This window comes from Anabrus simplex, chromosome 2 (assembly GCF_040414725.1).
Source record: "Anabrus simplex isolate iqAnaSimp1 chromosome 2, ASM4041472v1, whole genome shotgun sequence".
Taxonomy (NCBI): Eukaryota; Metazoa; Arthropoda; class Insecta; order Orthoptera; family Tettigoniidae; genus Anabrus; species Anabrus simplex.
Window position 1 is genome coordinate 63423531 of NC_090266.1, and position 23516 is coordinate 63447046.

Genomic DNA, 23516 nt, shown 5'->3' on the forward strand with positions numbered 1-23516 from the left:
TCGAACCCACTATCTCCTGGATGCAAGCTCACAGCTGCACGCCCAACTCACCCGGTATTTAATGACATCAGGAAGAAGTGATGCAATATATTGTCAAGTAATATAGGTTGAGCTTACTACTAGGTTAACATTGTCTGTCTGTTAGGTCATCAGCCCAGAGGCTGGTTGGATCACCAAATAGCACCACCAAAGGCTATGCAGTTATAGGGAAACTGCAAACACCAATGGCAGAGCCCAAATGAGGCATACTAGGCAAGATGAGGAGTGAGGTAGTTTGCCATTGCTTTCCTCAAGGTTAACATTATAAGTGATAATAACGTGAAGTTAAATCATAATTACCCTACAACAACAAGAGTACAATAACCAATTACACGAAAAGAAGACATGACCAGAAATACTACTAGTTTAAATTTCTAAATCCATTTATAGTAAAATGTACGAACGAAATATATTAGATATTTAAAGGTTCGCCTTCTCAATACAATTAAAAATCTAGTATATTTAGAGTGGATCGGGGGGAGATGCCTATAGCTTCGTAGTTCCGTCGGGTACCACCAGATCGCAATACCATCCTGTCTCGCGCTTGTTGGCCTCAGGTGGCCATAGAGTCCAATGCGTATGACGCTGTGTGAACTGTTTTCCCGCTCTGTTATCAAGACATTCAAGCTAAGAACTTAAGGTTGTGTCTTGTTAATAACACACAGTTGTTTTAAAGTGCTCATCAGCCTGTATAATAAGTAGGATATGCAAATATTATTATGTGTTGGGCGTGATGGATACTTTGTAGTGTAGGTTGTTAAATTCATTTGTTCCGAAGCTGGCACAATGTGCACGTTGCGAAAAGTGGCATCTCACCCCGACCCTCGGTAGAGATGCCACTTTTTCTTCGGGGTAAGATGCCCAATTTGATTCTTTATATATAACATTTTCTTTTCGTAGGAACATGCTAAGAACATGTATCAGGACATCAAACAGGATTCAGTGGTCCGTGGAGAGCGTACAAATGGCCATGGAACAAGTCCGGACCGGCGGGATGAATTGCTTTAGAGCTTCCCAAAATTATGGAATCCCATAGAAAACAGACGTAAAGTCTTAAGAGCACAGTTCCCAATCTTCCTCACGGAGGCGTCGAAGGAGACTGCAGTCCCATCCACTGCTCAGTCTGGATTTGAAGCGTGCGGTTTGTCCCCATACAACCCGCAAAGAATTCCAGAGGAGGCGTTTCAACTGTCCGATTTGGTTTCGACAAATGGGACTGACAGGAACGAAAGAGATTATTCAGATAGCAGAGTATGTGCTCCTACCTCAGAGAAAGACAGAAACAGACTTGAAGATCCAGTGGACATCGATTGCAAATGAATCAAAGCCAGGAACATTGAAGAAATTTCTCCTACACCTTTCTTGGACCCGTTACCTCAGCGCAGAAAGAAATCAGCTGCAGTTCTCACAGAACAACATCGAATAGACGATGCAAGAGCTCGACGAGGCAAAAATAAGACCAAGAAATCCACTAAGAGTCAATCTGTTAGACTAAGCGGGTCAGATAATAACAGTGACATTTGTGCTGAGTGTGCCGTCAATTATTATGACAAAAATGAACCACAGGTAGACTGTATTCGGTGCATCGTTTGCGATAAATTGTTACATAAAACCTGTACAGATTCAGAAAACATGTGCAATAACTGTGCTAAAGAACTCTGGTACAAGAGTCATTCACACAGCTGATTTCATGTGGTTAAAACATAGTTTTGTTTGTTTATTTTTTATAATCATAATACATATGTTTTATGAATTGTATTTAGACGATTTGTCCCCTGAATGACATAAAACTAGTAGTCGAAACTCATGCAGATGTAATTGCCATCTTACCCCGATGCTCTGGGTGAGATAACTAAATACATGTCTTTATAAATAAATGTTTAAAACATAAAATTGCTAGTGATTGGCATCGATAACTGGTCTATATATAGAAAACACTCTGCAAAACATACTTGTTTTATATTCAACTCGAACTCTGAATTTTCATGTAAACTTTTGTCCTCAAAACGCCAAGTTCGACATCTTCCCCCATCTACTATACTAATACATCAAATACAGCTGGTTAACAATTATCAAATATTATTGTGGTGTGGCATCTGTGTGACCCATGAAGGGCATTTGGATTATGAAGGTCAACATGTAAGTTCAGGAGCTCAATCGTTTAACCACGGAAGCAGTAAAAAACCTCTTAAACTATTAATCTTACAATAACGAATATTCCCTTTGTTCATATTACTTGACAATATATGTTATCACTTCTACCTGATATCATTAAATACCAGCTCAATATTAATACCATAAATGAACTCTTTACAGGACAAACTGGACATAACATGAATGATAACAGATACAGTACAATCTGGACGTAACATAAATCATATTCATGTTGAACATTTAATTAGTTTTATTGTATTGCTTTTAGCCAGTTTTATGTTAGGGCGTACTTTTTTAAAATAAGGCATATTACGTGCATGCGATTTTAATCTGTAAGCTGAAGAAGAGAATATTAATGAATTATCGAAACATGGAGTTATGTACATATTTATGTATTTGATGTATTAGTAAATATAGTAGATTTTGAATTGTATTGGGAAGGTGGACCTTTAAATATATATATACAATTTATTAAACACATTGTGTACAAGGTGTTAATTAATTAAACGAAATTAGCATCATTTGCATAGTGTGACAAAGTCAATGTCCTGTCTTTGCACTCAATGATATCGTCGCTGGAAAGGTAAAAGGTTGTATTCCACAAAGCTCTTCCTATCAATTATTCTCCTTAAGACTGGTCACGCCTCCCAGCCACATATGGATACGCAGTCCATCAGAACAATGTCCGTTGTGTTCGTTTTCCTATGTCAATGATTAAACGAAAATGAACCTTACATGCATTGTACACTAGGAGTGCGTAAATACGTAATGCAAACGTACATTCCTACAGTACGGTACTGTAAGGTTCATTTTCCTTTACACATGGGCATAGGAAAATGAACACAACAAAATTTGTTCTGATGGACTGCATATCCATACGTGGCTGGGAGGCGTGACCAGTCTTAAGGAGAATAATTGATAGGAAGAGCTTTGTGGAATACAACCATTTACCTTTCCAGCGACGATATCATTGATTGCAAAGACAGGACATTGACTTTGTCACACTATGCAAATGATGCTAATTTCGTTTAATTAATTAACACCTTGTACACAAATGCCAGTTATTTGTGTTGCCTCAGTGACCCATCATTACAGATGTCAGTAACGTATGATGTACTCCGATTCTCCAGTCTCATGTATTATTTCGTTGAGAATTTCTTTCTTTCTTTCTTTCTTTCTTTCTTTCTTTCTTTCTTTCTTTCTTAACCTGTTTACACTCCAGGGTCGGCAACACCTCGGACTCAGCGAGGGATCCCACCTTTACCACCTGAAGGGCAGTGTCCTGGAGCGTGAGACATTGGGTCGGGGATACAACTGTGAAAGAGGACCAGTACCTTGCCCAGGCGGCCTCACCTGCTATGCTGAACAGGGGCCTAGCGAGGGATGGGACAATTGGAAGGGATAGACAAGGAAGAGGGAATGAAGCGGCCGTGGCCTTAAGTTAGGTACCATACCGGCATTTGACTGGATAAGTGGGAAACCACGGAAAACCACTTCGAGGATGGCTGAGGAGGGAATCGAACCCTTCTCTACTCAGTTGACCTCCCGAGGCTGATTGGACCCCGTTGCAGCCCTCGCACCACTTTTCAAATTTCCTGGCAGAGCCGGGAATCGAACCCGGGCCTCTGAGGGTGGCAGCTAATCACACTAACCACTAAACCACACAGGCGGGCCTGGAACATGTTTTAATCCCCTATATTTTTCCACTTGTTCTGAAACGATTTTAATATTATTTTTACCCTTTAGTTTTGAGTGCCTCTTCATAAGTTTGTCATATGAAGGCTATTGCGGCTTATTGAATTGTAAGAATAAATATGTTTTAAAAAATCTCGTCTGAAAACATTGTGAGGTTCTTATTCACACCGGCCCCGCAGTGTAGGGGTAACGTGCCTGCTTCTTACCCGGAGGCACCACGTTCGATTCCCAGTCTGGTCAGGGATTTTTACTACATCTCAGGGCTTGCTCGAGGTCCACTCAGCCAATGTGATTACAATTGAGGGGCTGTCTGACTATGATATAACGGCCCCGGTCTAGAAAGCCAAGAATAACGTCATGTCGACCATACGGCAACTCGCAGTCTGCAGGCTTTCGGGCTAAACAGCGGTAGGCTCTGGCCCTTCGGGGCTCTTGCGCCACGGAATTCGGGTTGCTTATTCACTATGAATGCTTCCATTTTCTCTCTTCTTACTATTTTTTCTTTCTTTTGTTTTCCTTCATCCGGTTACCCTCCAGCGTTGGTTTTTCTCTCCAACTCAGCCAGGGATTCCACCTTCACCGCCTCAAGGGCAGTGTCCTGGAGCGTGACACTTTGGGTCGGGGGATACAACTGGGAACGAGGACCACTACCTCGCCCAGGCGGCCTCACCTGCTATGCTGAACAGGTGCCTAGTGGGGGATGGGAAGGTCGGACGGGATAGCGACCGTGGCCTTAAGTAAGGTACCATGCCAGTATCTGCCTGGAGCAGAAGTAGGAAACCGCGGAAAACCACTTCGAGGATGGCTGAGGTGGGAATAGAAACCCCCTCTAATCAGTTGACCTTCCGATGCTGAGTGGAGCCCGCTGCGGCCCTCGTACCACTTTTCAAATTTCGTGGCAGAGTTGGGAATCCAACCCAGTCCTCCGGGGCTGACAGCTAATCACACTACGCACTACACCACAGAGGCGGACGCAGAGAACTATTACTTCGTATAAAGCATTCATCATCTTCATCATATTCGTGTTTGTAATCTACAATACTGTTTGTATCCATTAGGTTTTCAAATAACTAGAGAGGCCAGAAATCATGCAAATACCGAGTGGTACCGAACTCGATAGCTGCAGTCGTTTAAGTGCGGCCAGTATACAGTATTCGGGAGATAGTTGGTTCGAATCCCAGTGTCGGCAGCCCTGAAGATGGTTGTCCGTGGTTTCCCATTTTCACGCAGGTAAACAAAAAACGAGTGGTTCGGGTTGCGGATGGAAGGTAATTATTCTTGCTAGTTTTCAACAATTTCCATATTATCACTGGATGATTCTCCGCAAATGGCTCTGAAGATGATACCATGACGCTTCCTGTATCCCTCTAGCCATTCGAGGCTTTGAAATCTGCGATACGTAGGCCCTAATTCTGCCGAAATTCTGAGCTAATTTTACCGAACGGCTCTAGCGTTGCCTTGTCAATAAGGGCTCCACTAACCTTTTGAAACGGTTTCATTGCTATTTAAATGCCATTCTTTCACAATTTCTGCTGCCTGTGTCTTTCCAATCTTAAACACTTCGAACAGTTTACGCACACTACACTTCTCATGTTTATGATAGTCTAATATGCCTAAGTTCTTTTAGATTAAAACACTTCCTGGAAGTCTTGTTAAAACACACTGTTTTACTGACGAAAAACTGAACACATCAAAAGCCTAAGACTCAATTTAAAAGTAATATGACAGTGAAAGTACGAATTCCAGCATTGTGGAACGTTTAAGATAACAACACTGCCGGAAGTGAGGGCAAAGCTTACTGTTGTCTTCCAAAAAATATGTACAATCTGCGCTACAAGTTACGGCACCTGCAATTCTGGGAAGTACAACCTGTGCAAAACGTAAGAGTGTTTTCATGCACAATCAACGAGCGCACCAATTTATTTTGATAACAAGTTTCCTCTTAGGAGACGTTTCATTGGAGTTTCTAATGACAATGATGTCTTCCTGTCCGTAATAGAGAATGTTCGTACAATATGGGCAAATTACTCATACACAGTATGGACCTAGAAAAATCGTCCGCCAGGACGACCAGGATCAGGAGTCGAATTCTCCTCCACGGAAAGCGGCAGGATCACTACCCCTAGACCACCAAGCCGGCAATAATAATAATAATAATAATAATAATAATAATAATAATAATAATAATAATAATAATAATAATAATAATAATAATAATAGTACACCTCAACTCTGCAGATTCAAAAGAAGCGCCTTAAAGAACTCTATCCATCAAACAAAACGTGAAACTGCTACTGCATGAAGTTGGGACATTAGTTAGAAGATGTCTACTGAATAACTGAGAAATTTGTCATTTCTAGGTTTCCTAAAATGATTGGATTTGTTTTGTTTTGTTTTGTTTTGTTTTGTTTTGTTTTGTTTTGTTTTGTTTTGTTTTGTTTTGTTTTGTTTTGTTTTGTTTTCATGTACATCAAGAAGTTTGAACTTTCTCCATAGATGTCTCGACAAAACTGAGGTCACGCACTCTGGTGCAAAGTGGAATAATTTGTTATTGAAAGAAATTTTGTGTTTATAGGGTTTCTCAAGTAAATTAACTTTAATTTATTTTTTATACATTTCAAGGTTTGCAACACTTCCTTCTCTTCCCGCCAGCTTTTATGTCTGGCCAATCAAAAATTTTCTGTAATTATTTTTCAGCCTATCACAGGCTTCTTATTGGTTTTTGTGTGTAACTTTTGATTCTGCCAATAAAATTGGGAGAGTGTGTCCGGATTATTCCAGAACCTTCTAGAACCGTCTCCTCGCGTATAAAGCTGCGGTCTATCAGGCTACCTTGTCTTTGGATCACCGAATTTCTGAGTGTGTGTGTGTGTGTCAAGTCAGGAGGCGGGGCGCCTCACTCTTCGCCAGGCAGTTCAAAAGCCAAGGTAATGGCCACCTGTCTTGTTTTTCTGTAGCTACCACCTCAGACTTACACGAGGGTAAGGTTCTAAACTTTAACTATGTAACCATCTAATTCTGAAATGTAATACACTTCTTTTTAATGTAAACTTCATAAAAGTCTTTAACTGTAAATCGGGAATAGAGAGTGTGTTACCCACTCCAGTTCCCCTTCAATTTATCGTGAGGTGACTACGATTTTGAAACTGTTTATATTTTCCATACAGCATTAAAATAACCTTCATTCGAGTCACCTCAGTAGCTTGGGATTAGCCCCTGTATAATCTAGCCGAGAGTCCAATTAGGGTTTTATACTGAACTAGCAAGATACCCGTGCTTCGCTACGGTATTATACAGAAATTTACAACTGAATGCTTAACGTTTTGTTTATAATCCGCCGAAATTCGCGATCTGACTCGTTTTCTGAGAGAATCCGCCAAAATTCGCGATGTCTCGTTTTCTGAGAGATTACGGTAAAGTTCCTCCCATTTTTCAATCTTTCTTTCCAGCAATCGATTTCGTACTTCCCGGGCTAGGTCCAGGTATTCTACTCGGTCAGTTGTGTCCCTAAATCTTTACCATCTTTTCCTATAAGCATTTCTAATGTGGATCAAATCTTTGAGGAGATCCGGCGTGGTGTCGTCTTGGGTGCCTTGGAGGTACTGAACCCGCGGCCGGACTGCATTCGCAGTCATTACCCGTCCAGGACCCGTTTCCAGCGTGGTCCGCACATTTTGAGGACGGTCCAGAACATTATTATTATTATTATTATTATTATTATTATTATTATTATTATTATTATTATTATTATTATTATTATTATTATTGCTCCTTGTTGTTTTAAGGTGTTTAACATCGAAGGTCATCGGCCCATTATTATTATTAGGGTGAGTGATATTATTTGAATTTAGGTTGTTATTATTATTATTATTATTATTATTATTATTATTATTATTATTATTATTATTATTACCTGAAAATTGGTATTTGGAATCTCCTTTAAAATGAAGAAACATGTATTTTTTGTTTTGGAAAATCCAAATAGTGGGGGGTGAAAGGGGGTGGATTTTTAAGATGAGTGTATCCATATCTCAAAACTTTAAAAGTTTGCAGATGTAAACTTGATATTTAGAATCTCCTTTAAAAATAAAGGAACACGTATTTTGTTGCATTCCGTAAATCCCAATAGGAGGGGTGAAAAAGTGTGAATAAGGGGTTGAATGTCCTTAATGAGGATACTTATATCTCAGAAACTGAAGACATTACAGACCTGAAAATTGGTATATGGAATCTCCTTTAAATATAAAGAAACACGTATTTTTTGTTTTTGGAAAATCCAATTAATGGGGGTTAAACAGGGGTGAAAAATTGGAGTGAATTTTTAGAAAGACTATATCTACAGTATCTCTGAGACGTAAAATATTACAGACTTAAAAACTGGTATTTGGAATCTCCTGTTAAAGTAAAGAAACATAGGTGATTTGTTTTTGGAAACTCCACTTAAGGGGAACTAAAAAGAGGGTGAAATTTTAAAATGAGAATTTCTACAGTATATCTCAAAAATTTAACATATTACAGAAGTTAAATTGGTATTTTTATCTCTATTAAAATAAAGAAACGTGTATTTTTATTTTCGGGAAAACCACTTAGGTGGGGAGGTAAAAGTGACTGAAAATGGGGTTGAATTCTTTTAACTGAAGATGTTACAGACGTGAAATTTGGTATTTGGAATCTACTTTAAAAGTAATGAAACAAGTATTCACGGAAAATCCAATGAAGTGGGGGGGGGGGAGTGTGAAAGAATTGAAAAATCAATTGAATTCATTGTATGAGGATACTTACATCTAATAAAAACTAAACTTGTTACAGACGTAAAAATTGGTATTTAGATCTCCTTTAAAAACAAAGAAAAACGCGTTTGGGGTGGGATCATCTTAGGGGGCGGGAGTCAAAAGGAGTTGAATGCCTTTCATGAGGACACATATTTCAAAAACTGAAGATGTTAGAGTCGTGATAATTGGTATTTAGAAGATCCTTTACTCTTAAAGAAACAAATATTTTTTGCCGAAAAATTCACTTAGGGGGGGAGTGTGATGGGAAATGAAAAAAAAACTTTTAAGGGGATACTTATAACTCAAAATGAAGGTAACAAGACTTCTTTTTTGTGGGTGGGGGTGGGGGGTTTAAATCAACTTAACGGCGGTGGGGTGAAAATGGAGGTAAGACCAATTGATTTCACTGCTCATAATGTGCTTGTAAGGAGCCTCCGTGGCTCAGGCTGCAGCGTGCCGGCTCCTCACCGCTGGGCTCCGTGGTTCAAATCCCGGTCACTCCATGTGAGATTTGTGCTGGACAAAGCGTGGGCGGGACAGGTTTTCTCCGGTAACTCCGGGTTTTCCCGTCATCATTCATTCCAGCAACATTCTCTAATATCATTTAATTTCATTTGTCATTCATTAATCATAGCCCCAGAGAGTGCGACAGGCTTCGGCAGCCGGCACAATTCCTGTCCTCGCCGATAGACTGGGGCTTTATTCATTCCATTCCTGACCCGGTTGAATGACTGGAAACAGGCTGTGGATTTTCAATGTACTTATTCTGATCATAAACAAATCATTTTTAATCATTCCTGGGTTCGTTTACAAGAGCCATCTTTTGCTTTGGAGAACGTTCTTAGATTACAGTAGATTCTCCTGGCATATAAATAAATATGTAAACAAATTTGAAATAAGCCATATCGGGCGAGTTGGCCGTGCGGTTAGGGGCGCGCATCCTTGAGCTTTCATCCTGGAGATAGTGGGTTCGAATCCCACTGTCGACAGCCCTGAATATAGTGTTTTGTGGTTTCCCATTTTCACACCAGGCAAATCAAATCAAATCAAATCAAAATCTCTTTATTTGCAAATGAGGTGTCTACCTCGGTGGCAAATGGTACACTAAAATACATTATTGTCAAGCACTAAATTTTAAATTAACAAGAGAATTTTTTTCTAGAATACAATAATATACAATTTATGCTAACAACTTTTTCTATTAAACAAACAGATCATCCTTAATAAATTTATATTGTTTACAAAATTCTACTTATAATATCTCCTATACTTACAAACATAGTCAACTCATATACAGTATGTGGAATTACTTCAAATAATACTATGCAACTGGTATAAGATTAAAATTTAAATTGCATTTATTTACTTTTTTTTAACCCATTTTGGAACCTAAGTAGCATAACGACCTGATGCGTCTTAACCAGAGCCCCCTTTTGCCACAACTTTTCAGAGTTCCTGAAGGGCCTTCACAGCTACCGTAGCGGTCCAAGGGCCCTCGAAGTCCCCACTGTACTTCACCCCTACAGGCAGCCCCTACTGGGGCTGTACCTAAATTAAGGCCACGGCCACTTCCTTCCCATTTCTAGGCCCTTCCTGTCCCATCTTCGGCGTAAGACCTATCTGTGTCGGTGCGACGTAAGGCAAAAAAAAAAAAAAGTAGAAATAAACCATAGGAATGAGATGGACCGTGCAATTGTTCACCTCTATAATCAGGTCAATACTGCACGGAAGTATGTCATTCGTATCGCCAGAAATCCCGCGCACTTGCCTACGCGCGACAATGCTGCTGGTCATATTGTCAGCAATGACAATGGCAGCAGATGTAATTTACCGCCAAGTAGCGGTCTTGCACCATGCTGTGGGGTCCAGAACATCAATAATAATAATAATAATAATAATAATAATAATAATAATAATAATAATAATAATAATAATAATAATAATAATAATAATGTTCTGGACCGTCTTCAAAATGCGCGGACCACGCTTAAAACGGGTCCTGGACGGGTAATGACTACGAATGCAGTCCGGCCGCGGGTTCAATACCTCCAAGGCACTCAAGACGACACCACGCCGGATCTGCTCAAGGATTTGATCCACATTAGAATTGCCTATAGGAAAAGATGGTAAAGATTTAGGGACCCAACTGACCGGGTGGAATACCTGGACCTAGCCCGGGAAGTACGAAATCGATTGCTGGAAAGAAAGATTGAAAAATGGGAGGAACTTTACTGTAATCTCTCAGAAAACGAGTCAGATCGCGAATTTCGGCGGATTATATACAAAACGTTAAGCATTCAGTTATACATTTCTGTATAATACCGTAGCGAAGCACGGGTATCTTGCTAGTCTTTGATATAGTAGACAGACCCATTCCACCCAGCACCTTCTTTCACCTCTTTCTGCTCTACGCAAACTCCGTAATAATAATAGGTAAGGTAAGGTAAGGGTTATTCTGCCCGAAGGCAGGTCCGAACCTCCGCAGAGGTTCTCCTGAGCCGGAGTTTACGTGCGATAGGGTGGCCAGTTCCTTTCCGCTCCTCCATTCCCTTACCCCCCACCAAGAGCGCGTGGTAACGCATCCAACTCCTGACCACGCCCAATGTTGCTTAACTTCGGAGATCTCACGGGATCTGGTGTTTCAACACGGCTACGGCCGCTGGCGTAATAATAATAATAATAATAATAATAATAATAATAATAATAATAATAATAATAATAATAATAATAATAGTAATAATAATAATAATAATAATCCTTCCCAGTGGTGTAGTGATTAGTGTGATTAGCTGCCACCCCCGGAAGCCCGGGTTCGATTCCTGGCTCTGCAATGAAATTTGAAATGTGGTACGATGGCTGGAACGGGGTCCACTCAGCCTCGGGAGGTCAACTGAGTAGAAGAGTGTTCGATTTTCAACTCAGCCATTCTCGAAGTGGTTTTCCGTGGTTTCCCAATTCTCCTCCAGGCAAATGCCAGGATGGTACCTAACTTAAGGCCACGGCCACTTCCTTCCCTCTTTCTTGTCTGTCCCTTCCAATTTTCTCATTCTCCCCCAAGGCCCCTTTTTAGCATAGCAGGTGAGGCCGTCTGGGCGAGGTACTGGGCCTCATCCACAATTGTATCTCCCACACCCAAAATCTCACGCTCCAGGACACTGCCCTTGAGGCGGTAGAGGTGGGATCCCTCGCTGAGTCTAAGGGATAAACCAACCCTGGAGGTTAAACGGATTAAGAAAGAGAGATGGAAAGAAAGAAAGAAAGAAAGAAAGAAAGAAAGAAAGAAAGAAAGAAAGAAAGAAAGAAAGCATGAGTGAGAAGGAAAGAAAGAGAGAAAGAAAGAAGCAAATAATAATAATAATATTAGTATTAGTCGTACTAATAGTAATAGTAATCCTCATCCTAAACTGTAGACTGTTTTCTGTTTTGCCTGCAGAACACACCATGTTATGCGGTTATCACTTTGAGAATCGCTCCTCTCCGCCCATTACGCCACAAATGTAACCATCAGTGCTATAATTAGTGTAACTGCATTCGATTTCTACCTGTGGCTTCAACCGGCCAGGTTGTTTTGTTGCCGACGATTAGCAATGTGTAATTGGTAGAAGAAGACAACCATATCGGAAAGAATCTCGTAATGTTACGGCATTTAAAGTTTCTCCGTGATAAGCGTAACAAAAATCGGAATTAAGTCAATTTCGGGTTTATGTATAAAATTAGCACACCATTAGCGATGCCCCCTCCTCCGGTCGTTTGAGATACAAAATGGTTAATCACAATGAGTTTAAAAACTCGTGAGCTCAGCGTCCTCGATAGTCCTCTGTATTAGTAAACCCATGTATTTAGCATACAAATCGATAGGTCCATACAAGCCAGCTGCCACCTCCGACAAAATGAGGCCTGCAATTTAATAAAGCACACACGCACATGCTGCAGTGTATCATGCATTCATTTTAAATTTTTTTATACAATTATATGTCGATCTAAATCAACAAATAAATCTGAGAACGCTCAGTATGGAGAAAACTAGGCTGCTACCTACTGAAAATAAGCTGTACTGTGATGTGCTAATGAAAACAGACAGCTCTATAGCAGTCATGAGTCGAGCTTATTCCCAGAGGGCTGGTAAGATGTTCCCTCTTCGCACCCATTCCACGATGACAAAGAAGCGTCTTCCAAGTGCCTTCGACCGCACGAGAAGCAATTTTCACCTCCTCACGCACTACTACTACTACTACTACTACTACTACTACTACTACTACTACTACTACTACTGATAATAATAATAATAATACGAAGGTTATTTGATTTATGCCCCACTGACTATCTTTACGGTTTTCGGAGACGCCGAGGTGCCGAAAGTTTCTCCCGCAGGAGTTCTTTTACGTGCCAGTAAATCTATATGCACGAGGATGACGTATTTGAGCACCTTTAAATACCACCGGACTGAGCCAGGATCGAACCTGGCAGGTTGCGGTCTGGAGGCCATCGCCTCAACCGTCTGAGCCTCTCAGACCGGCCGTTTCACTGTCGGCGGACGAAGAATATCAGGAGGTTCATTTTTGTTGTTTAAGTCATCAATCCATAGACTGGATTGATGCAGCTGTCCATGTTAGCCTATCCTGTGCTAACCTTTTTATTTCCACGTAACTACTGAATCCTACATCTGCTTTAATCTGCTTGTCATATTCACACCTTGGTCTACCCCTACTGTTCTTACCGCCTACACTTCTTTCAAAAGCCAACTGAACAAGTTCCGGGTGTCTTAAGATGTGTCCTATCATTCTATCTCTTCTTCTCGTCAAATTTAGCACAATTGACCTCCTCTGACCAATTCGATTCAATATCTCTTTATTCGTGATTCGATCTATCCATCTCACCTACAGCATTTTTCTGTAACACCACATTTCAAAAGCTTCTATTCTATTTCTTTCTGAACTAGTTATCGTCCATGTTTCTCTTCCATATAATGCCACGCTCCAGACGAAATGTTTGAAGTGAGCAAATATCTTTTCTTAAGAAAGCTCTTCCTTGCTTGTGCTATTCTGCATTTTATGTCATCCCTACTTCTGCAACCGTTAGTTATTTTACTACCCAAATAACAATATTCTTCTATTCAGAGTAGAATTTACTGCTTTTAAGTACGAGGGCTGGTAAGAAAGTACTGGCAACGTTGTTGTAAGTTTGCTTTGGCTGCAGTGTTGCCGACCTCAGAAGACGGGAAAACTGTACGCAGGATAATAATGGACCGTATTTCCACCCATTTTCACTCACAGGACCGTAATCGCTTGATTTTCTTTATATACGATTATTTTCACTCTCTTCACTGCCTTTTGTCCCTTTTTACTTTTATACTACTACTACTACTACTACTACTACTACTACTACTACTACTACTACTACTACTACTACTACTACTACTACTACTACTACTACTACTACTACTACTACTACTACTACTACTACTACTACTACTACTACTACTACTACTACTACTACTACTACTACTACTACTACTACTACTACTACTACTACTACTACTACTACTACTACTACTACTACTACTACTACTACTACTACTACTACTACTACTACTACTACTACTACTACTACTACTACTACTACTACTACTACTACTACTACTACTACTACTACTACTACTACTACTACTACTACTACTACTACTACTACTACTACTACTACTACTACTACTACTACTACTACTACTACTACTACTACTACTACTACTACTACTACTACTACTACTACTACTACTACTACTACTACTACTACTACTACTACTACTACTACTACTACTACTACTACTACTACTACTACTACTACTACTACTACTACTACTACTACTACTACTACTACTACTACTACTACTACTACTACTACTACTACTACTACTACTACTACTACTACTACTACTACTACTACTACTACTACTACTACTACTACTACTACTACTACTACTACTACTACTACTACTACTACTACTACTACTACTACTACTACTACTACTACTACTACTACTACTACTACTAAATAATAAATAATAATAATCTGCAAGTGATCCCATACTCGAATACTCGAACTGTAGAAATGAAGTTTTGTTCTGTAGTTTAACATTTTTTGTCGGTGTGAAACTCTCGCATGCGGATCTATAATTTTGTACACAATGACTGGCTAGATCACACAATTACTGAAGACGTAATGATTTTATTTCGGTATTTCACTTTAATTAGATAATTTTACTGAACACACGCTCACAATCGGCATTGGAGTAAGGACAAGAGAGAGTGAGGGAGAGAAAGAGAAAATTGAAATTTTTAAAAGGGAAACTTTTCAGAAATTTCGTTTAAACTTCGACAATTAGTCGAAAAATTCGTTAAATTACATGCATACTGGTACGGTGAAAGCAATGCACATGAAACGCACTAAATGTATAGCCGTGCTTGAAAATGTAATCAGAGAAAATCACAGAGAAACTAAAATATGTTCAATTCAGGGGAGGAAAATCACGAAAATATCCGCCTCTGTGTTGTAATGGTTAGTGTGATTAATTTTCGGAGACGCCGAGGACGCCGAGACCCGAATTTAGTCCCCCTGGAGTTCTTTTTCTTGCCAGTAAATCTACCGACACAAAGCTGACGTATTTGAGCACCTTCAAATACCACCGGACTGAGCCAGGTTCGAACCTGCCAAGTTGGGGTCAGAAGGCCAGCGCCTCCACCGTCTGAGCCACTCAGCCCGGCACCACACAAAGAACTCAACCAAGTTCCTTTGTTACTTCATAATACGTTGGACCGTGTATTTAGTGCGTGTGAAATGTCTGAAAGAATGTGCAGTTTTGTTATCTTGAATAGTTTGTGCCCTATAATAAATTACAGCTATGATTAAATAAATACGAAATAACTTCATTACCAGTCCCCCCTATAATAATAATAATAATAATAATAATAATAATAATAATAATAATAATAATAATAATAATAATAATCATAATAATAATAGCTGCCTCTGTGGATCAGCGGTAGAGTGTCGGCCTCCGGATTCCAAGATAGCGGGTAGGTACCCGGCAGAGGTAGGTAGTCGGATTTTTGAAGGGCGGAAAAAAGTCCATTCGACACTCCATGTCGTACGATGTCGGCATGTAAAAGATCTCTGGTGACACATTTGGTGTTTACCCGACAAAATTCATTAAATCTCAGCCATAGACGCCCAAGAGAGTTTCGGTTTACTCGGTCTCCCATCTAGTGGGGGCCTAGAGTAAAACGGAACGTCGAAATTGACGAGCAGACAGCCAGATGTCGTCAAATTGAAATGTCTGCACACGGTAGCTGAGGCCATACGATAATAATAATAATAATAATAACAATAATAATAATAATAATAATAATAATAATAATAATAATAATAATAATAATAATAATAACAACGTCCGCCTCTGTGGTGCAGTGATTAGTGTGATTACATGCCACCCCCAGAGGACCGGGTTCGATTCCTGCCTCAGCCACGAAATTTGGAAAGAAATACGAGGGCTGGAAAGGGGTCCACTCAGCCTCAGGAGGTCAACTGAGTAGAGTGGGGTTCGATTCCCACCTCAGCCATCCATGAAGTAGTTTTCCGTGGTTTCCCACTTCTCCTCCAGGTGAATGCCGGGATGGTACCTAGCGTAAGGCCATGGCTGCTTCCTTCCCTCTTCCAGGCTCCTATAAATTTGTATTCGAGAGATGGGCGGTACGTGAACTATCTTCCTATCATATCGTCGCTGAATACAAATGATTTTCAGTATGATATTAAGCAATTTAAAAGAAAAGTTGTTATAGTACATCATGCCTTTAATGTAACTCCTAGTTTGTGTTATCAATTGTGATCCAGTGTGTTTCACTCTTAAAAGGTCGACATTGCCCTGCTGTCGGCAGCTCTGAAGATGGTTTATCGTAGTTTCCCATTTTCACCCCAGGAAAATGCCGGGACTGTACCTTAATTAAGGCCACGGCCGCTTCCTTCCACTTCCTAGGCCTTTCCTATCCCATCGTCGTCATAAGACATGTCTGTGTCGGTGCATATAGCAAAAAAGAAGGGTCGACACAGAGAAGCATGGCTTCTAACCAATCATATTTTATTTATGGCGTAACTCGAAGGATGGTATGGATCATTATAATCCTCACACACTACAAGAACTGAAAAATAATATCAGATATGAAATGAAAATTCCTTTTGCTCAAAGCTCTGGCTTGTTAGCGTTATCAACAAATACAGTAGAGACAATACGCGACACTTCCGGATATAGCCTTAAGATGGAAGATAATTCGCAAGTGTCGCTCCTATTGGCGTGACCTGAAAATTAGCGCTAAATTCAAATATCAATGGAAATGCATATGCGGAAATGGATAAATAAATTACGCCTAGAAAGAAAGTGTTACTAAGATATTAACTTCAAAGTTGCTAAAGCAAGTCTGGATAAATAAATGAAAATTTATTTAACAGGTTATTATTTAAAGACTGAAATTAGACATATAACCAAGATGTGAAATGGACTGGTGTGATACGGCTTGATATTTCATTTATGCATTACTTTTTTAGCTTTAGTATTCCTACCTGAACGTTCACGGCTAGGTTTGTCTTTTATCTCATTTAAAAGCATTGTATCATCACATTAAAACACTTGTAATAAAAATATCGGCACATTCCTTACACACATGATTCAATGAATTTATAGTTAAGAACTGCACAATTTTCCTTTTAACTTGAAGCCTACTAACAGAAAAATATCTATAAATTTACCCTCAAGAACATTCAAAATTTCCCTATAAGCAATACTTGCCATTACATTAGGGTAAAGCAAATTTGCATCGTCATATTGTTTCAACAAAATGTGTACATTTCTTAAATCACCCATATTTCCTTCAGTGCTTGACAACTCATTACGGCATTCCAAATGGGGTAACTTGGAACACAACCAGCCACACACATATGCATTTTCTTGAATTAAATCAAAACCCACAGATCACACTTACAACAACACATCGGTAAAAAATATAAATAAATGAAATGGCGTATGACTTTTAGTGCCGGGAATGTTGAGGACAAGTTCGGCTCGCCAGATGCAGGTCTTTTGATTTGACTCCCGTAGGCGACCTGCGCGTCATGATGAGGATGAAATGATGATGAAGACGACACATACACCCAGCCCCCGTGCAGGCGAATTTAACCAATTAAGGTTAAAATTCCCGACCCTGCCGGGAATCGAACCCGGGACCCCTGTGGCCAAAGGCCAACACGCTAACCATTTAGCCATGGAGCCGGACAACACATCGGTATTGAAGGTTAACTGCTGCACTATACAATAAAATGAGATTATATTTTAAACCAGTTAAAATATGGATCGCGCAGGTCAGAAATGTTGGAAGTACTATACAAATCTCTTTGTAACTGGAAGAATATGTATGCAAACACAATATTTACTCACATTTTCTTGTCACGAGGGAAACAGAAGAAAGACCGCGAATCCTTCTGCACTTCATAGTCATTGCAGCCAAACACAGTATGTATCTTTCCATTCTATTGAGAGGAGATATAAATGAATGACACACGCTAATATTTACTTATGTCAACTTAATGCAAACGCATAAAAAACGCCAGAAACTTCACAAACAAATACATGTGCTCTTATAACTGAATCAGTAACTCTCAGGTCACTCCGCTAGACAGAGCTCTAATCGCTTGTCTCTCGATATCTCGCAGAGTATCGCGTATTGTCTCTACTGTATTTTGTTATCATATTCTCGGGAAATGCTCCTTGTTTGAGAGAGGAAGGACAATATTTCTAGCACTAGGTTTGAGGTAATACTATTTATTCAAATTCAGTTGTTAATTTTTCTGTTTATGTAATATTTCAATACCGTACATCTGAGTGCTATTTTCGGCTGCTCTCTTGTAGGCGGCCCTCTGGCCCAGGGCGTACATGCTAGGGAAACGGATAGCGCGTTAAATAAAAGCTGTGTGAGTGTGTGTGTGCGCAATAATCTATATGAATACAACGAGTGTTTTGCCTGTACTTTGGTCAGAATAAAAAAGAAAAGAAAAAAGGAAAGGTATTTGTGTGTTGGTTAGAATAAGAAATAAATGCATTTTTAAATTTCCATCATGTCTGTCTCTTTCACGCGCAAGGTTGCACAGTATTTAATCGGTATTAAAGATTAGGGGAAAAGGCGGTACAGTCTAGAGCCAGAAAATAAAATATTTAACAATAGACTAATAATGTTATTGATTTTGCGTCCCACTAACTGCTTTTGACGGTTTTCGGAGACGCCGAGATGCCGAAATTTTGTCCCGCAGGAGTTCTTTTAGGTGCCGGTAAATCTACCGACACGAGGCAGAGATATTTCAGCACTTCCAAATACCATCGGACTGAGCCAGGATGGAACCTGCCAAGTTGGGGTCAGAAGATCAGCGCCTCTACAGTCTGAGCCACTCAGCCCGGCTGTAAATCATTTAATTTACCTGCGAGAAATAGTAGTTTACGGGAAGGACCTAAATTTAATTCTAGAAAATATCCCTTAATATGGTTCCAGCCGATAAATGCTACGTAACGAAAGCTGTAGAAAATAAAAATGTACTATCTTCTGGGCAAGATAAAATTATTTTACGACGGATAGTAAATGAGATTTCATGACTATTTTTCAATTTATTTCCTGCATCTTGCGGCTGTTAATGTGTTAATATGACCGAAAATTCTTTCGTAACAAAGCGAGAAGGAACAGTAAATTCTGATCTTCCATGTCTCATACATTTTTAACCTAGCAATAAGGTTGCAGGTTCTGATACATGAATTTATAGCCTGTCCTAAAATGAGTCGTGAGTGGTTGTCTACATGACGTGCGATCTAGGAGAGTTACCTCACCTACTGAAACAGTCCGTCTGAATATTGGCGACAGGAGCTAGAGAATTGGATACTTTTATTTTACCTCACCATTCCTCTGGGTCATACATATTCTGATTAGCACTTGACACACGGGTCCGTCATAGTATTCGAGCTATTCTATCCGTGCTATGTATCCGCTGATAGGAAGGGGGAGTGTACTCCCTGAATGGAACACAGCACAGCAGTCTTCACCGCTGTGTGTGGCCAAGTAATTGCAGCACTCGAACTTGGCATTGGTAGGTCGCAAGCGTAATAATGATAGCGAATGGTGGGAAGCATTTCATACAATAGCGTTGCTTACAACTGCAACATTCGACTTGGCCCATTATATTCCGGCAAGAATACTAACGTCGTTGTCTTATTTTAATTGGAAAATACATAAGGACGTTACACAAGCATATTACTGATGGTCTATATTTTAACAATCGACTGAGTTATCCGTGCGGATAGGATCGCGCAGAAGGGGTGGTAGATGCAACGCATTGAACAGCAGCTTCAGCCGTCCATTTTTCCGGTCTTTCATGGTGTCGTTTTTGACGTGAATGAACATTCAAATCGACTTTGGTCCGTATTGAAAACCATGTCGGCATCGAATGCATTAACAGAAATTAAGGTCATAATTTTGCCTACAACCTCCAATGCTCTGGTCCTGACTGTGGTGTCAAGAGTAATACAAACCTTGTGAACTTGTCTGATGTTAATTTATAGAGGTGTTTGAACTGGTGGAGGAAATACTTGCTGGCATCGAGACTGGGTATGTCCTGCAAGATCTCTGCTTCTTTCGCACAAGTATTTAAATGCCACTTTAGAATTGCATGTTCAGCTTCACGCGCAACCCGAAATTCTAAAATTTCGAGCATTTCTGCGTTCTAGCCTACATCTCTCAAGCACCTTTACTGTGTATCTCACTTTTCCAGTGATGTCTTGAATTTTAGAGCAGTTGCTGTGACGGGTTTCTTTGCAATTTTGACACTGTCATAAATACTTCGTGCTGTTTATCAGAAATCTCTTCGTAGATACTTTTTCATTTCACTCTGAGGGATGAAAGTTTATAGGAATGGGAACTGGCTGTCACGTTGGGTGCTCGAATCCATGGCGTATAAATATCCGACGCTCCATCACTATCACACCACAGCGCCACCCTGGACATGTTGCTCCAGTACGTTTTACAACTCCCGTACAATGCGCCTGTCGAGGTACAGTATGCTGGAGGCTTGTTGTTTGCTTGGCAATTCTCCATCACTTTATTAGCAAGTACCTGTACGACTGCATGAAGGTTAAAGGTCGTTTTGTTAAACCAGGGCCTCTCAGGATGCATGCACGGGTGTCTTGCGCGGTGCAAGGTGCATAAGACGACTTCACTAGGTTGACCGGAGTGCAGATCCCCCACTCCTCGATTCTGGGCAATAGCTCTGTTTCTCTCCTTCCCCACGCCTGCCTCGCTCGTTCCGCCTGTTTCCCCCTCCCTCACTCGCTCTGCAGCGCTACACAACCCGAGCTGAGTTGAGCCGAGCTTAGCCGAGTCGCCCCTAGAAAAAACGCTGGTCCGAACCGAGCCGAGTCGAACCGATGCACGTAGCACAGAATCTTCGCGCCTCGTTTTGCACACGTGAGATTTTGGGCGGGCGAGAGGCCCTGTGTTAAACAGACAATAATACACGCATATTCCACATACAGTATTCGTAAGCATAGGGACAGGCCACGCTTTGAATCAGACTACTGAAGCAAGAGTTACTGATGTGTTAAGAAGGAAGCCATATTTTCCATTGTCGGATTAGTAAAATGTAACTTAAAACCTTACCAGTCTGTCAAACACACAAATTATAACACTATAAACACATCTGTAAAACACACCATTATACAAAGAATGGCATGTTTCGTTCTACAAGAATATCCTCATATTCTAACAAATGACTTAAATCATGCGTAAATATGTACAGAATTGTTTACGTTGCGTAAACTTGTCAACGATAGAGAGTTAGGTGATAATACGAATAAGTATTATCAAATAATGATTTTATACGTATTCAACCATCACTGTCTAAACAAAATTAAATACTTCTGTACTTATCTAGACTGCTGAAGCGTGGGCCGTTGTCTCCAAAGACTATTTCAGTGAAACATGTCATTCTTCATACAGTATAATAGTGTCTTTCTTACACCTATGTTTAGAGTGTTATAATTTATATTTAAACTGGCAAGATACTCGTGCTTCGCTATGGTATTATAATGAAATTTATAATTGAATGCTTAACATTTCATATATAATCCGCCGAAATTCGCGATCTAACACGTTTTCTGAGAGAATCCGCCAAATTTCGTGATCTGACTCGTTTTCTGAGAGATTATGGCAAAGTTCCTCCCATTTTTCAATCTTTCTTTCCAGCAATCGATTTCGTACTTCCCGGGCTAGGTCCAAGTATTCCACCCGGACAGTTGGGTCCCTAAATCTTTGCCATCTTTCCCTATAAGCATTATTAATATGGATCAAATCCTTGAGGAGATCCGGCGTGGTGTCGTCTTGGGTGCCTTGGTGGTACTGAACCCGCGGCCGGACTGCAATCGTAGTCATTATCCCGGCCAGGACTCGTTTCCAGCGCGGTCCGCACATTTTGACGACGGACCAGGATATCAGAACATTATTATTATTATTATTATTATTATTATTATTATTATTATTATTATTATTATTATTATTATTATTATTATTAGGGCGAATGATATTAGTTCAATTTAGGTTATTATTATTACTATTATTATTGATGGTCTGGAACCCACAGCAAGATGCAAGACCGCTACATGGCGGTAAATTACATCTGCTGCCATTGTCATTGCTGACAATGTGACCAGCACCATCGTCGCGCGTAGGCAAGAGCGCGAGATTTCTGGCGACACGAATGATATACTTCCGTGCATCTTTGGCCTTATTACAGTGGTGAACAATTGCACGGTCAATTTAATTCCTATCGTTTATTCCATATGTGTTTAATTTTTTACTTTTTATGCCAGAAGAATCTACTGTAATCTATGTTCTCCAAAGGAAAATATGGTTCTTGAAAACGAACCCAGGAAAGATTAAAAATGATAAGTTTATGATCAGAATAAGTACATTATGAACAGTCAAATCAATTGGTCACACCTCATTTTTCACCCCACCGCCGTTAAGTTGATTTACCCTCCCCCCCCACACACACCCCGAAAAAGAGAAGGCGTGTTTCCTTATGTTTCAAGGAGATTCCAAATACCAATGTTCACGTCTGTTACCTTCAGTTCTGAGATATAAGTATCCCCCACAAAAAATTCACTTTTTTCACTTCCTTTCACACTCCCCACTAAGTGAATTTCCCGTTAAAAATACTTGATTCTTTAATAGTAAAAGAGCCGGGCTGAGTGGCTCAGACGGTTAAGACGCTGGCCTTCTGATCCCAACTTGGCAGGTTCGATCCTGGCTCAGTCCAGTGGTATTTGAAGGTGCTCAAGTACGTCAGCCTTGTGTCGGTAGATTTACTGGCACGTAAAAGAACTCCTGCGGGACTAAATTCCGGCACCTCGGCGTCTCCAAAAACCGTAAAAGAGTAGTTAGTGGGACGTAAAGCAAATAACATTATTATTATTAATAATAGTAAAAGATCTTCTAAATACCAATTATCACGACTCTAACATCTTCAGTTTTTGAGATGTGTGTCCTCATAAAAGGAATTCAACTCCTTTTCACCCCCGCCTCCAAGATGATTTCCCCGAGAAACGCTTTTTTCTTTGTTTTCAAAGGGGATATAAATACCAATTCTCACGTCTGTAACAACTTTAGTTTTTATTAGATGTAACTATCCTCATAAAATTAATTGAATTAAATTTTCAATTCTTTCACCTCCCCCCACTTTCATTGGATTTTCCGAGAGTACGCGAGTAAGCAGATTCTAAAT

General features: G+C 40.0%; 1 protein-coding gene across 1 annotated transcript in view; it reads right to left on the reverse strand.

Annotated features, from left to right (window-relative positions):
* LOC136863432 (pikachurin) overlaps nucleotides 1-23516 on the reverse strand; it is a 1329416-nt gene that overhangs the window by 128281 nt on the left and 1177619 nt on the right. The window lies entirely within an intron of this gene.